Raw genomic sequence first — 5,197 nt, 5'->3', positions numbered from 1 at the left:
TGTCAAATTTTCTATTCAACTCTGTTTTTTTCAGCAAGAATGCTTGAAAGTCCTCTATTCCACTGAATGACCACATTTTCCCCTGAAACATGATACTCAGTTTTGCTGGGTAGGTGACTCTTGGTTTTAATCCCAGCTCCTTTGACTTCCTGAATATCATATTCCAAGCCCTTCGTTTCCTCAGTGTAGAAGCTGCCAGATCCTGTGTTATCCTGATTGTGTTTCCACAATATTCAAATTGTTTCTTCCTGGCTGCTTGTATTATTCTCTCCTTAATCTGGGAATTTCTGAACCTGGCTATAATGTTCCTAGGAGTTTTCTTTTGGGGATCTTTTTCAGGAGGTGATCAGTGGATTCTTTCAACCTCTATTTTGCCCTCTAGTTCTAAAACATCAGGGAAGTTTTCTTTGCGAACTTCCTGGAGGATGATTTCTAGTTTCTTACTTTGATCATGGCTTTCAGGTAATCTAATAATTTTTAAATTATCTCTCCTGGATCTATTTTTCTTGTCAGTGGTTTTTCCCGTGAGATATTTCACATTGCCTTCTATTTTTTCATTTGTTTGGATCTGTTTAACAGCATCTTGATTTCTTATAAAGTCATTAGCTTCCATTTGCTCCAATCTAATTCTGAAGCAATGATTCTCCTCATTGAGCTTTTGAGATTCTTTTTCCATCTGGCAAATTTGGCTTTTTAAGGCATTCTTCTCCTCATTGCCTTTTTGAGCCTTTTTTACCATTTGAGTTAGCCTATTTTTTAAGGTAGTATTTTCCTCAGTCAGACTGTTGACTCTCATTTCTTAATTTTCTTGCATTGTTCTCATTTCTCTTCCCAACTTTTCCTCCACTTCTCTTATCTGCTTCTTAAGGTCCTCTATGGCCTGTAAGCAGCTCGTATTTTCCTTTGAAGCTTTTGGTGCAGGAGTTCTGACTTTACTGTCTTCCTCCTGTTCCATGCTTTGCTCATTTTTGTCCCCAAAATAGGAGTCTAATGTTGGAATCTTCTGTATGCTTTGTTTCCTTTGCCTGGTCATGTCATCCCTCAGTCACTTGACCCCTGGGCTTTTTGCCACAGTAGGACTCTGCCACCAGATAGAGGAGTTTTCATCTCAAATGCTGGGGTTTTCTCAGCTGCCGGAGGTATTAGATGGGTGCCATCTCTGAGGTCTCCACATGCTCTGGAAAGCAGGACACATGCCCCAGGATCTCCACCCTAGAGTGCAATCCAGATCCAAGCAGGTTAAAGCAAGAGCGATTACCCCTCAGACTGGTGCTTGGTCCCCCTACACTCTGCAGGCCAGGAACTGAAGCTGCCACGTGATGCTGGCTGGCTGTGTGGGCATCTCACCCCAGGGGCAAATGGCACGTACTCCCACTTATTGGGTCCCAAAGTCCAGACTGTACTGACCTCTCATTTTGTCCTTCACATCTGTGTGTTGATAAATCTGGAAACAGCCACAGCTGCTGCTGATCTGGAGTCCCTCTGGCTGGGGGCTGGTCAGGCCCACCCTGGGGCTAAAGCCTAGGTGTGGGGCTGGGCTCAGCTCCCAAAGCACTGTGCTGGCCCATTCCTGCAGGCCTGCCAGGCTGTCTTCAGTGGGAGGTTAGCTTCTCTGTGTCATTTTGTGGGTTCTGCAGCTCCAAAGTTTGTTTAGAGTCCCCTTTTTACATGGATTGGGGAAGGTGGAAGCCAGAGCTGCGGGGAGGTCCTGCTTCTACTCCATCATCTTGACTCCGCCCCTCCAAAGCAAAATTATTAATCACTTACTATATACCAAGCAAGTATCATGCTGGGGATAGAAATACAAAAGTAAAGATAGTCTTTGCCTTCAAGAATCTTGAATTCTAATAATGGAAGAGACACAGCATAAAGGGAAGTGGTAGCCAGGGAAGAATATTTTGATTTGGAAAGTTACAAGGATGGTAAGTGGGGCCATAGGGGAATAAAATGATACACTCTTTTCAATAACTTTGGCAGTACTGAAATGATAATAGTTCTAGAACAGGAAATGGGGAGGAGGGAAAAGGAAGAAGGGAAAGAACAAGGTGGAGGAGATGGCCAGGGTATAAAGTGAGACATGGTTAAAGATAACTTCGATTGATATAAAGAACCACGATGTGAGGCATTCACCAAGCAAGTCAAAAGGCCAGGACGGGAATTTGCAGACTCTCTTTTCCTCCCTTTTTGTTATTGTTGTTCCATCCACACAGTATAGCACTCCATTTCTTTCTTTGATCCTCCTCTTTCTCTCAATAGGAATAAAAAAATATCTTGTTGTTAACAAGAAATTCTGATATTTTAAGCTTTCCTTTCCTCCAGCTCATTCTGAGCTTTAGTGATTCTAACACTATCCTAACAGAGCATGCCGGGCCTGGTGCCAAGAAGACCTGAATTCAAATCCAGTTTCAGGCACTTAATTAGTGGTATGTCTCCGGACAAGTTACTTAATTGCTATTTGCCTCAGTTTCCTTATCTGTCAAATGGGGATAATAATAGTACCTACCTCACAGGGTTGTTTTAAGAACTAAATGAAATAATATTTGTAAAAACACTTACCATAGTGCCTGGCTTATAGTAAGTACTTAATAAATCCTTCCTTCCTGGATGATATCACATTTTTTAATTCATCTTCTCTCACCTATAGTATGTTTCCTTTCATCTTCTGTACATGACTTTTAAAAATCTGAATTGGTTGATAAATTTCTTTCATATTTCTTCTTCTCTCCTCTGCCACAAATCATAAGAAGAAAGGATCATTTTCTCTTAAGGAATCATGATTTCTATCCTAGCAACAATGTCCTCTCTGTTGTTAAGAATCTGATCCAGAACAGACATAGCCTTTGTCAATTCCTTTACTTTTTGTACACCCAGAACAAATAGTTATCCAGTTGCAGAGCATGGGATCATAGGCCTAAAATATTTCTAATCTAACCAAAGAGACTGACCCCATTTCCTGGACTAACAGGCCAGGCTTATGTCTACTTCATAGCTGGGCTTGGCCAAGTGCTATGCTACTTTTAGAGTAGAATCATAGATATTTAGAAGTAGAAGGGACATTGGAGGTCATCTAGCCCACCTCACTTTATTTTATTCATAAAGAAACTGAGACCCAGAGAAATTATGTATCATAAGTAGAAGAGCTGGGATTTGAACATAGGTCCTTTCCCTCCAAAGCCATTGCTGATTTCAATGTGCAACACTGCTCTCTAGCCTATGTGCCTTTTCCCTACGGATTAATCTAAACCTAATTTCTTGCTTCTGAATTCTAAAACTCCAATGAAAGTAACACACATACGATTATGAGTTAGGGAATCTTTTTATTCTACTGCTAATTAACAATTCTACTGCTAATGAATAATAATAATAGTTAACATTTACATAATGCTTAAAATTTCTAAAGTGCTTTATGTATATTATCTTCTTTGATATTCATAACAACCCTGTCAGATGGGTGCTATTATTATCCCCATTTTACAGATGGGAAAACCAAGGCTGGGAGAAATTAAGCTACTTGTTTTAGAGTCCCACAGTTAGTAATTGCTGAAGAAAAAGTTTGAACCTGTGCCTATCCTGACTCCAAACCTAGAGCTTTATTCACTATGCCACTTAGGAACCTTAGGTTGCTTTTCTCTGGATCTCAATTTCATCATCTGTAAAATGAAATTTGACTAGACGACTTGTGAACTTTCTTTCTGGCATAACATCTTATTTAATGACTATTAATATGTATCCTTTCATCTTCTGATATAGTAAACTAAAAAAAAGGCAGAAATTTGGAGGAAGTAAGATAAGAAGGATACACGATGATATTTTATTTAGATATTTAAATATATCAACATGGATGCTCATTCCACAAGTGCTGAATAAAACCTTAGGATACTGTGGGATTATTTTGTTTTGTTTTTGTTTTGCTTTAGTCTAGACCTGGGATACTACTGGTACAGGAAACTCTTGGTGAGGAAACTCCCTCTACCATCCAGCTACACCTGCTCTGCAATTCAAAGTCTCAGAAGGTTGCCTTTGGCACTGAGAAGTTAAGATTTACCTGGGCTCATATAGTCAGTCTATGCCAGACGTGGGGCTTGAATGTACATCTTCCTGATCTGATCCTGAAGTTGTTCCTCTGCCCACTATGTGATACCGACTCTCATGTTTTATATAATCATAATCCTTCAGAGACTATTCACCTGATGCATAGACAAACATTTCTCTGGTTCTTTTGCAATTACCAATGTAGCACTCCATATGACAATCAAGTGTTTACTATGGCTGAGAAGTATGCTAAGTGTGGGGGTTATGAATAGAAATGGCCAGTCCCTGCTCTTAAGGAACATACACTTGAATTGGAGGAGATAACACATAAAAGAAAGTGCAGCTCTGGGGCAGATGGGAAGACCAGAAGGTCTAAGGATGAAGTGGTGGTGTAGATAGCAAGGCCTAGAGGTCCTTAAGTTACTTAAGTAGATAGGATGACTGCAGGAAGGAGGGTGAGGCCTAGAGGTTAGGAGGATGCAGCTATTTTTATAATAGCACCTACCTCACAGGATTATTGTGAAGATCAAAGAAGATAATATACATAAAGCTGGTGGTCTGCTACCTTATCAGAAAGAATGCAGATTCCATCTTATCAGAACCTGTGAGCAATCAAACAGAACACAAGTAAGGAGAAAGAGAGGGGTGGAGAAGCCCCTGGTGGCTGCTCTTCTCACTACTCAGCTGTCCTAGATGTGTTGACCTATCTCCTTTTCTGGTTATATGTATCCTTGATGATCTCTATTTTCTCCTCATTGTAGTTTGTAAAATGCAATTTTACTTGAGAAGTTATAGGTAATATTGTGTTGTCCTGTTTGGATAATAATACATTTTAGAAATCTTTATACTATGTGGCTATATACATAGTCTTTCCTTCCTCCCTCTCTTTCTTCCTTACATTCTTTTTCTTCTTCCTTTCTCTATTCTTTCCTTCTCTTTCTTTCATCTTCCTTCCTTCCTTCCTTCCTTCCTTCCTTCCTTCCTTCCTTCCTTCCTTCCTTCCTTCCTTCCTTCCTTCCTTCCTTCCTTCCTTCCTTTCTTCCTTCCTTCCTTCCTTCCTTCCTTCCCTCCCTCTCTCCTTCCCTCCTTCCTTCCTTCCTTCCTTCCTTCCTTCCTTCCTTCCTTCCTTCCTTCCTTCCTTCCTTCCTTCCTTCCTTCCTTCCTT

The sequence above is a fragment of the Petaurus breviceps genome, unplaced genomic scaffold, assembly GCF_028583685.1.
Source record: "Petaurus breviceps papuanus isolate PSGF00001 unplaced genomic scaffold, PetGlider_PUasm1.0 90510, whole genome shotgun sequence".
NCBI classification, from domain to species: Eukaryota; Metazoa; Chordata; class Mammalia; order Diprotodontia; family Petauridae; genus Petaurus; species Petaurus breviceps.
This window is presented reverse-complemented; position numbering follows the sequence as displayed.